Source organism: Bos taurus, chromosome 20 (genome assembly GCF_002263795.3).
Source record: "Bos taurus isolate L1 Dominette 01449 registration number 42190680 breed Hereford chromosome 20, ARS-UCD2.0, whole genome shotgun sequence".
Taxonomy (NCBI): domain Eukaryota; kingdom Metazoa; phylum Chordata; class Mammalia; order Artiodactyla; family Bovidae; genus Bos; species Bos taurus.
In genome coordinates, this window is record NC_037347.1 from 31,543,078 (window position 1) to 31,552,820 (window position 9,743).

At 40.8% G+C, this 9,743-nt stretch overlaps 1 long non-coding RNA gene and 1 other non-coding gene across 2 annotated transcripts; one reads left to right on the forward strand and one right to left on the reverse strand.

Moving 5' to 3' along the window:
• Positions 1-10: 10 nt before the first annotated feature.
• LOC112443002 (uncharacterized) lies at positions 11-5,383 on the forward strand. Its single transcript, XR_003031255.2, has 3 exons — positions 11-243; positions 1,168-1,534; positions 5,303-5,383. It is a non-coding gene; the product is annotated as an uncharacterized lncRNA (long non-coding RNA).
• Positions 1,167-1,295, reverse strand: LOC112443080 (small nucleolar RNA SNORA65). Its single transcript, XR_003031350.1, has one exon. It is a non-coding gene; the product is annotated as a small nucleolar RNA SNORA65 (small nucleolar RNA).
• Positions 5,384-9,743: the final 4,360 nt, after the last annotated feature.

Consider the following 9,743-nt stretch of genomic DNA (forward strand, 5'->3'; position numbering starts at 1 on the left):
GGGCGCGCGGCGCGGGGACACCCAACGTATACACTGGAGCACGGGGGGGGGGGTTAGCCCTGCCGCAAAGAGGAGCGCTCCTGGAGCATGGATGGCAAGAGGCGACACGGCTCCCATCAACTCCCGCTGCGTGCTGAGTCGCTCCAGCCTCTTGATAAAAAGGGTTTCCGTGTCCTTGGGAGACCCGGTAATCTTCCTAACAGAACGGGGTTTTCTAGCAAACCACCGTGACAGCTCCTTCAGGTGAGTCTGGGAGCGTTTAGGGTTTGCAGAAAGAAGTGCTAACGCCACGCTCAGCCCGGATTAGGCCTGGTTCCTTGGGTGCCCCTTGGGCAGTGGATCCCCAATGTCCTGTGCACTCCCCAGCTATGACTCTCCGGCTCAGGGTGGGTGCCAAATGTTTTTCCAGTTTACAAGCAAGGAGAGAATGCGATTCACCGAATACTAAAAAATAAAGATGATTTATTGAAGTTCACGTCCATCATTTTACAGAGGAAGAAATTGAAGTCGGAGAAGTCAGTTAACAAGGGCCACAGGGCTGGTTAATGGCAAAGCCGTGACTGGGGGCCCTAAGTCACAGTTCTGTGAACAATCTTTCCGCCTCCTCATGTGGCTGGATCCTCCATAATTGCTAGGGTGTATTTACAAAAGCGAAAGAGCTAAGGGGAAAAATAAACTGAGTTTAAAGCCCTTTTATGGTAGAAATTAGGGAATCCAAAGATTCCTTATTTTGCTACTTGCCAGTAACTGTTATACTTTGACAGAATGACTGATTAAATCCTCACAATAGCCTTTTCAGTTAGGTGCTCTGATTACCACCCCTGTTTTGACAGATGAGGGAACTGAGGCCCAGAAATTTACTTGACTTGCTCAAGGTCACACAGTTGTCCAGTACTGATGCCCGGACTCAGACCCGAGGGTCTGACTCAGGTCTGGTGCTCGTCCTCAGCAGCCTGTGCTGCCTCTTTGTATGATGATTAAAGGGGCCAGAACAGGAAGGGCAAGAAATAAAACCTTGGACAGCTCCACACACTGACCACTGGGATTGGCAGGAAAACCAAGAGAACCTGGGAAAAGTGCTTTCTTGTTTTATAAGAGTGGTTATAAAGGTTCTCTGTGAGAAAAGTGTGTCTTTATTTTTTTTTTTTTTTTTTCTTTTTCTTCTAGCCTGTTCCCATGCTTTCGGCACAGAGTCATCCACATGAAGAACAACCCTGTTTCCTAAGCTGGGGTTATTTTTAGCTCACCACTGGATTGCACCAGCCAACAGAAAACTGGTCAGGTGCAGTGGCGGGTGGCTAGGAAAAGTGTGTCTTTAAAGGGAGGCCTTCTTCTCAAAGACAAAAGGACTTTTTTTTTTAAAGGAGTAATCTTAAAATAGTACGTGCCATCAGTCTTTCTAAAACAATGAAATACAGGATAAGTCATTGCATATTTTAAATACAAAAGACTCCTTGAATTCTACAACATGAAAATCCACAGAACAAGAATTCTTAAAGAAACAGCCCAGAAACCAAGAGCCTCAACTTCCCAGGTGACACATACTCTGACATAGGTCATCCCATGGTGCCCCTGTAAAGCAACGCTTGGCAAAGCCAATCCTGGATTCTAGAGAATTAAGAGGTTACCGAAAACTTTAGGCTACCGTAGAAAAGGAAAACTTAAAACTCAGCTTCAGAAACCACTTCTAAAGTCCAGTAGCCAGACTTTTTTCCAGGAGTCACCCACATTCCTCTTGCAGACAGACTCCTAGGGCCTGCTCCATTTCAAAATATAAACTCTTCCTTCATGCCTTCCTTTCCCTTGGGGGTCCTGGGATACTCAGCCATACAGGACTGACCTCACACTGAATTTCCTTCACTTGAAAAAAATGTTTTTCTCCTAGACAGGGTCATTCAACAATAGGCTAATTACAATGTAACAGTATATAGAAAAGTTAACATTTTTGTTTTGAACAGTATGGGGAAATACTTTCAACATGTTAAGAGAAAGCAAAAGTTACAAAACAGAATGATACAAATTTGTGATATGTGTAACTGGAAGGAAATATACCAGACATTAGAAATACTTTTTCATTGTCTTGTGGAACCTCAGGTGATCTAAACAATGTTAATACTTTCCAGTGTTGTTTGCATTTTCTACAATGGGAGTATATGTCAGAAAAAATTTTTAATGTCAGAAAAATATTATTTTCCAAAAGAATTGATGAAACTGTAAAAACTATAAAGACAATATAGTTTCAGGTTATTGGAGAGCTCATTAAAATTTAGTGTATTAAACTAAACTCCTTTAGTGTATTAAAACAACTCCCTTGCGTTAGCAGTAGCCAAGTACATTCTTAAAAACAACTAATTATTAATAGAAGAACTGACTCTAAAACAGGAGGTCCTTGTTATATACTTTAAGAAGTACCAGCAGTGGCTAAAAGTTTAGAGTTTTGACTCATAAAGCTACACCCTGCCTCTTAGCTCTGTTCCTTACTAATTACATGACACTCTGGTTTTATGTACCTTCATCTGTTCTCTCATCTGTAATCGGGGAGTTGTGAAAATTAATGAGACAAAGTTTCTGGTAGACAATGAACTAGGTTTTCTTAACCTGGAGTCCCAGGGGCTTGGATGATTGGCAGGAAGCTCCCTCATCAACAGTGTATTTGTCTACTCCTTTCATCACAGTCTCTAAGTAGTTGGGGCCCAAATGTCAGAACCCCCTCAATAAATGCTTAATAAATGGTAGCATTATTATTTCAAGTTCTGACGTATCTTCCCACCTTTAGTGCTGTTCTAGGGAATATAGGCACATTCTACTCTAATTTTAAGTTACCTGATACAGAACATCCCTATTGAATGTGAACCTAGGCTATTCATGAGGTTTTCCTACCTCTGCTTTTCTTCCTCAGACTTTTAGCTAGTGGAAGGGAAGGATATTTGGGAGGGATATTTGGAAGGATATGGGAGGGATATTTGACAAATGTCAGGGAGAGGACACAGAGCAAAAGTTTTTAAGACTGTATTGCTGCAGAGTTGGGGTGTTGGAGAAGACTCTTGAGAGTCCCTTGGACTGCAGGGAGATCCAACCAATCTATTCTGAAGGAGATCAGCCCTGGGATTTCTTTGGAAGGAATGATGCTAAAGCTGAAACTCCAGTACTTTGGCCACCTCGTGCGAAGAGTTGACTCATTGGAAAAGACTCTGATGCTGGGAGGGATTGGGGACAGGAGGAAAAGGGGATGACAGAGGATGAGATGGCTGGATGGCATCACTGACTCGATGGACGTTGAGTCTGAGTGAACTCTGGGAGTTGGTGATGGACAGGGAGGCCTGGAGTGCTGCGATTCATGGGGTTGCGAAGAGTCGGACACAACTGAGCGACTAAACTGAACTGAACTGAATCTATAACTCGAGGCATATCCTGTTCCAGGAAAATTTATTTATGCTGTTTAGATTCTAAATGCTACCTCAATCTGAGACTTCAAGTCTTCGAGACAATTCCGAAACATTCTCAGACAATATCTCTTTGACTATGATCCCTGTCCCATGTTTAAGAAATTCCAGCTGAACATTATGTGTCAGACCTTCTCATTTTATCTCATGTCTTTCTTGTATTTTCCAGATTTTTATCTTCTATTTACGTTTTTTCACATTCTGGTTAGTTTCTTCAGATCTATCTATTTCACAGATTCTCTCTTGTACTCCAATTAGTCAGCCGTTTAATCGGCACACTAACCTCACAAGCCTTGACAATGCAAGTATAATTAGAACACCAAACTGAATCACAACAATTAGGATTTATTAAAATCTTTTTCCTTAATTTTATAGGCACTTTTAAAGAACCAGTAGGAAAGAAACATTTATTTGAGGTTTACCCATGTATTCTGTTCCCCTTATTTCTATTAATTTCAAGCAATGTTAAACCAAAAGAACTAAGACTAGTATGGTAATTGTTTTTAAAAGTTTTCTCTCATGTGTATGTGTATGGAGAGATATTTATGTAATATTGGCAGTAATTATTTCTGATTAATGAGCTTTGAACTGTGGTGTTGGAGAAGACTCTTGAGAGTCCCTTGGACTACAAGATCAAACCAGTCAATCCTAAAGGAAACAAATCCTGAATATTCACTGGAAGGACTAATACTGAAGCTGAAGCTGCAGTACTTTGGCCACCTGATGCGAAGAGCTGACTCATTAGAAAATACCCTGATGCTGGGAAAGATTGAAAGCAGGAGGAGAAGGGAATGACAGAGGATGAGATGGTTGGATGGCATCACTGACTCAATGGACATGAGTTTGAGCAAGCTCCAGGATATGGTGAAGGACAGGGAAGCCTGGCATGCTGCAGTCCATGGGGTCGAAAAGAATAGGACACAACTGAGTGAGTGAACAACAAATGAGTCTTGGAGTGGCTTTTAACTTTCTTATTTTTCTAAAATACACAAATCTTTTTGTTGAGCAAGTATAATTTAACAACAAAAACAACAAAATAGAAAAAAAGGTTGTACATTTCAGTGACTTGGTGAAGTGCCACTACTTCCTCTAACAAGTCAGCTTAAATTCTGTTGATATTCTGGGTACTTTAATTCACTTCAGACATTCCTGCCTCATCATTTAGTCATTAGTGTTCAATACTTAGCTTTCTTCCTAAAGGTAAGGTACAATGAATAGAGGGAGTAAAAAGAAAAAAACCCAAATTGTAACCTCGAGACATTTTCATTATAAAAGTAATTTTCATTATTAAATTTGAGTTATTACCTGAGATTCCCACTATAATATTAATAGCAACTGTACTCCAAACTTTTCTTGAATATGTAGCTAAGTATAGCAATGTGCTGTGTGGTGCTTAGTCACTCAGTCATGTCCGACTCTTTGGAACCCCATGGACTGCAGCCTTCCAAGCTCCTCTGTCCATTGACATTCTCCAGGCAAGAATATTGGAGTCGGTTGCCTTGCCCTTCTCCAGGGGATCTTCCCAACCTAGGAATCGAACTCAGGTCTCCTGCATTGCAGGGGGATTCTTTACTGTCTGAGCCACCGGGGAAGCCCAAGTATAGCAATAAGTGTGATATTGTCTTAATAATCAGCACTTGGGTATGATCTACAGTTGAACAACGAACAGATGAAGGCTCTGGGCCCATTGATCCTTTGCCAAAATTATCTCATGAAAAGTTTTAAGAATCAAATAGTTACTTTTGATTTTTACCTTTAGTTTTTAATAAGCACCATTTCAACTGGACTAGGGTTCTGAATCTATTATTCCCTCCATAATGTTTCATAGCTGTATCTAACAGATAACTATTATTTCACAGGACACAGTTACTGCTCTAATACACCTCTAATAAAGTGGTCTACCAGGCAACAGAGTTAATGATCAGCTCTTCCTTTAGGTGAGTTCATACACTGACATTTGCTCCTCAGCAGATATTAGCCATCGTTTGGTCTCTAAAGTGTATTTGAGTTACCCAGTGGAAGCAAAAGTATTCAATTATTCTGAATTCCCAGTTTTTATTATTCTCTAATAGATCATGTCTTTGTGGCATTTTCATTTCAGAAACATAAAAGCAATTTATTACTGAGAATAAGTAGAATGTTCTTGATTAAATATGAAAAAACAAGACCACTGTCTTTGTCCAGTGCATTACATGAATAGTCAACATGGACAATAAATAACAAGATATTTTGAAAGTAGCACCTACTACCTATAAAAAAAAAAAAGAGAAACCCTCAAAATGTTCACACCACTGGCTAGTCATCTGTGCTTCCCTTAAGTACTCTATGTCAGCCATTCTCCAGGTGTATCAGTATATTACCTGGGAATGTTAGGAATGCAAATTCTCAGGTCCTAATACTAACCCAGGGAGAAGGCAATGGCACCCCACTCCAGTACTCTTGCCTGGAAAATCCCATGGACAGAGGAGCCTGGTAGGCTGCAATCCATGGGGTCGTGAAGAGTCAGACACACTGAGCGACTTCACTTTGTCTTTTCACTTTCATGCATTGGAGAAGGAAATGGCAACCCACTCCAGTGTTCTTGCCTGGAGAATCCCAGGGACAGCGGAGTCTGGTGGGCTGCCATCTATGGGGTCGCACAGAGTTGGACACGATTGAAGGGACGCAGCAGCAGCAGCAATACTAACCCAGACCAATTGAATTATTAACAAAATGCTGTTGCATGCTGTTGTTGAACCATTGCCTAGGCAGTGCCGTCTCTAGGCAAGGAGACAGCAAGGAGCTATCAGAAGGCAATTTGCTGTTAATCTCTTGCCATCTTTTCTGATCTCCTGTTCCCCCCTACACCAAACTCATCAAGGGCTGATGTAAATTCCAGAAGGAAAACGGCTGTTTTGCTTATGCTCTGTGTAAGCCAACACTGTCAGCCACAAAGATCTCATACAGAGGTGACTGTAGTCTGTGAAGTCAAGCTCTCTGGTTTCAAATACTGGCTTCACTTTCCACCAGCTATTTCTCATCTCCTTGTCTTAGTTTCCTCTATTTGCAAAATGACAGCTAATAATGTAATTATTTCAGGAGGTCATTCAGATGATTAAAGTGCTTGGCATAAGTGATTCATAAATGATGCTATCATGTTACAAGGTTCCTCTCCTAGGCTGTACTTTGGTACAAGTATCAAGGTGGGCATCACTTCAGTTGTATAATTACATCATATTTAGTGTCATATTAGGTGGGAAAGTTAAGAAAACAATTATGAATTCACATGCTGCCTTCCTACATATCATGTCTACAGAATTAAGGAAGTAACATTTATAGAACATGGAGTAGTTAACATTCAGCTTAGGTTTCCCTCTCCTGATGTAACAAAGTTCAGTGTTAAATTCAAAGCTGCTATCTCCAGCAAAATCAGGCTAAACTTTGAAGGTCATTTACTTGTAATTTTACATGACGGTTATAAAACTGTTTCCAGGTGAATACTGTCATGACCATCTGATCATTTAAAACAGTAACAAATGTTGATGTGCATTAAAATCCACTTGATTTACCAGTGGACATTTATCACATTCAGGCCACAGTCAATGCTGTTCGCTTAATCAAAGTACAAAGTGGGTAAGTAGCCTAGAAGATTCTCATAGACTTTTTAATATTGAAATATTACTTCAAAATTTAATGTAGTAGGATCAGAAGCACTTACCTTTCCATTAAAGTATTTCTACTTTCAATATTAGGAAGAGGATTGCAGCCTATTTTTAATGGTAGGACTGTTAAGATCCTTGTTTTTGTACCTGTTCAAAAGATTTCTAGGTTTTAAATTTGACATTGGGGTGCAGTTAGTTTCCCTTTGAACCCCAGATGATACATGTGGTATAATAAAAAAATAAGTATCTGGTTCCTGGCAATGAGATCTTAAAACCCTTGCAATTTCCTGAGTGGTATCTTTTGTTATTCCTGACAAGCCTCTACCTGAGTTTATATAATGCAGTGACTCTTAGCTCCAGTCACTAGTCCTCAACCATATTGATTAGAGGGCTAGACCTATCAGCCCCACCCCCAAGGGAAGTAAGTAAACAAGGTTAAGGGAGCATCTGGGTAAACACATCCATGTGCTGGGAGGGTGGAGCACCAGGCTAGGACAGGGATGTGCTGTGCACCCCTGCCCCCCACCTCACCCCTTTGCCCTATGGATCTGTCTCTTCCTGGTTTGTATCCTTTATAATAAACTACACTCCATAGTGCTTTCCTGAGTTCCGGATCATTCCACTGAATTATTTAACCTGGGCGGGAGTGGGAACACCTAATTTGTAGTTAACCAGGCGGAAGTGTGGGTACCCTGGGGACTCTATTTTTGGCTGGTGTCTGAAGTGGGGGCAGTATCGTGGATGTTCAGTTGCTAAGTTGTGTCCGACTCTGTGACCCCATGGACTGCAGCATGCCAGGCCCCTCTGTCCTCCACTATCTCCTGAAGTCTCAAATTCATGTTCATTGAGCTGGTAATGCTATCTAGCCATCTCATTCTCTGCTATCCCCTTCTCCTTCAGCCTTCAATCTTTCCCAGCATCAGGGTCTTTCCCAATGAGTCAGCTTTTCTCATCAGGTGGCCAAAGTATTGGAGCTTCAGCTTCAGCAACAGTCATTCCAATAAATATTCAGGGTTGATTTCCTTTAGGATTGACTAGTTTGATCCTTCTCACTTTCTGGAATCTATGTTAATTCCAGGTACTGTCAGAATTGAAGGACAGCCAGTTGCTGTTTAGGAATCAAAGAACTGCTGTTGAACGGTGTGGGGTAGACAGGAGAGGCTCTCCTATCATTTTCCAGTGCTCTTGGGATTCCTGTGGGTGACCAACGTCTGGCAGTACTACCCAGCTGTCATGCTGTAGACCTAGCTAAAAACTCCAGTAGGAGTAAAGCAAGAACAAAATATCCAGTTCAGTACTTTAATATACATTATCGTTCCCTGGTGGCTCAATGGTAGAGAATCCACCTGCCAATGCAGGAGACTTGGGTTCAATCCCTGGGTCAGGAAGATTCCCCTGGAGAAGGACACGCCAACCCACTCCAGTATTCTTGCCTGGGAAATCCCATGGACAAAGAAGCCTGGTGGACAAAGTCCATGAGGTTCCAAGAGTCATGCAAAAAGAACATGAGTTAGTGACTAAACAATAACATGAAAAATGCTTTAGGAACTGCAAGGTTTACTACCAGCGGGTATCTTTCCTTGTCTTCTCTGATAATCTAATTTACTGGCATTTGGAGCACACATAGCCTTCAAACCTTTTGGGAAAAGTAAATGAACTATATCTGTCCCTCAAACCTGCTTTGAAAGGCCTTGCCAAATCTGAAAACTCAAATGATAATTTTAATGCTTTGCTGTGCCTTTGTCCCTGATCTCTACATTGCAGTCAGGGCTCTTGAAAAATTATGTTTAAAAATAAACCTTGTTTCATACCTTGGCTTAAGGGCATAGCATGAGTTATTTTCAGCATTCAGAATTCACTAGATACTAACTAGTAATTTATATACTTGAGACCACTGTCAGGAATTTAAACATTTTTAAAACTCTAACTCAGGAACATGGACATCTTAAGGCAAACTAAAAATTTCAGTTAATTCTATCATCAGTATTTTCCAACTTCAAAGAAAAAAATTACGTCTATATAAAGACTTCCCTGGTGGCTCAGACAGTAAAGCGTCTGTCTACAATGCAGAAGACCCGGGTTTGATCCCTGGGTTGGGAAGATCCCCTGGAGAAGGAAATGGCAATCCACTCCAGGACTATTGCCTGCAAAATCCCATGGACCGAGGAGCCTGGTAAGCTACAGTCCATGGGGTCGCAAAGAGACCCCATGGACTGTATATGCTTTGTAGCATATACCCAACTATCAAAGAGAACAGATTTAGAAATGTTCATACACTTCAATTTAAAATAAAGACAGTCTCCGAATTCCTCTTATCTCTAAATCCATGACTTATCCAGTCATGGAAAGCCATTTTCTTCAATATACTTCATAAATGTGATAACCATTTAACATCAGGGTTACCAAAATGTTACATGGAATTGACCTTTTAAATTTAACACACTAGTAAGTGGAGAAAGGATTTTTAAAATAGGCTCTACTAAAATTCCACTGGTTACTGTGTCCCACCATGTAAAATAGCAAATATCAACCTCTTCTTACTTTCTTTTGTGACTTTTGAGGATTGGAGATATATACTGCGAATGTTATATCTCAATTCATGTATCAGTCATATTAGTACAGATGAAAAGACACCTCTGATCGCAAACCAAATTAAACA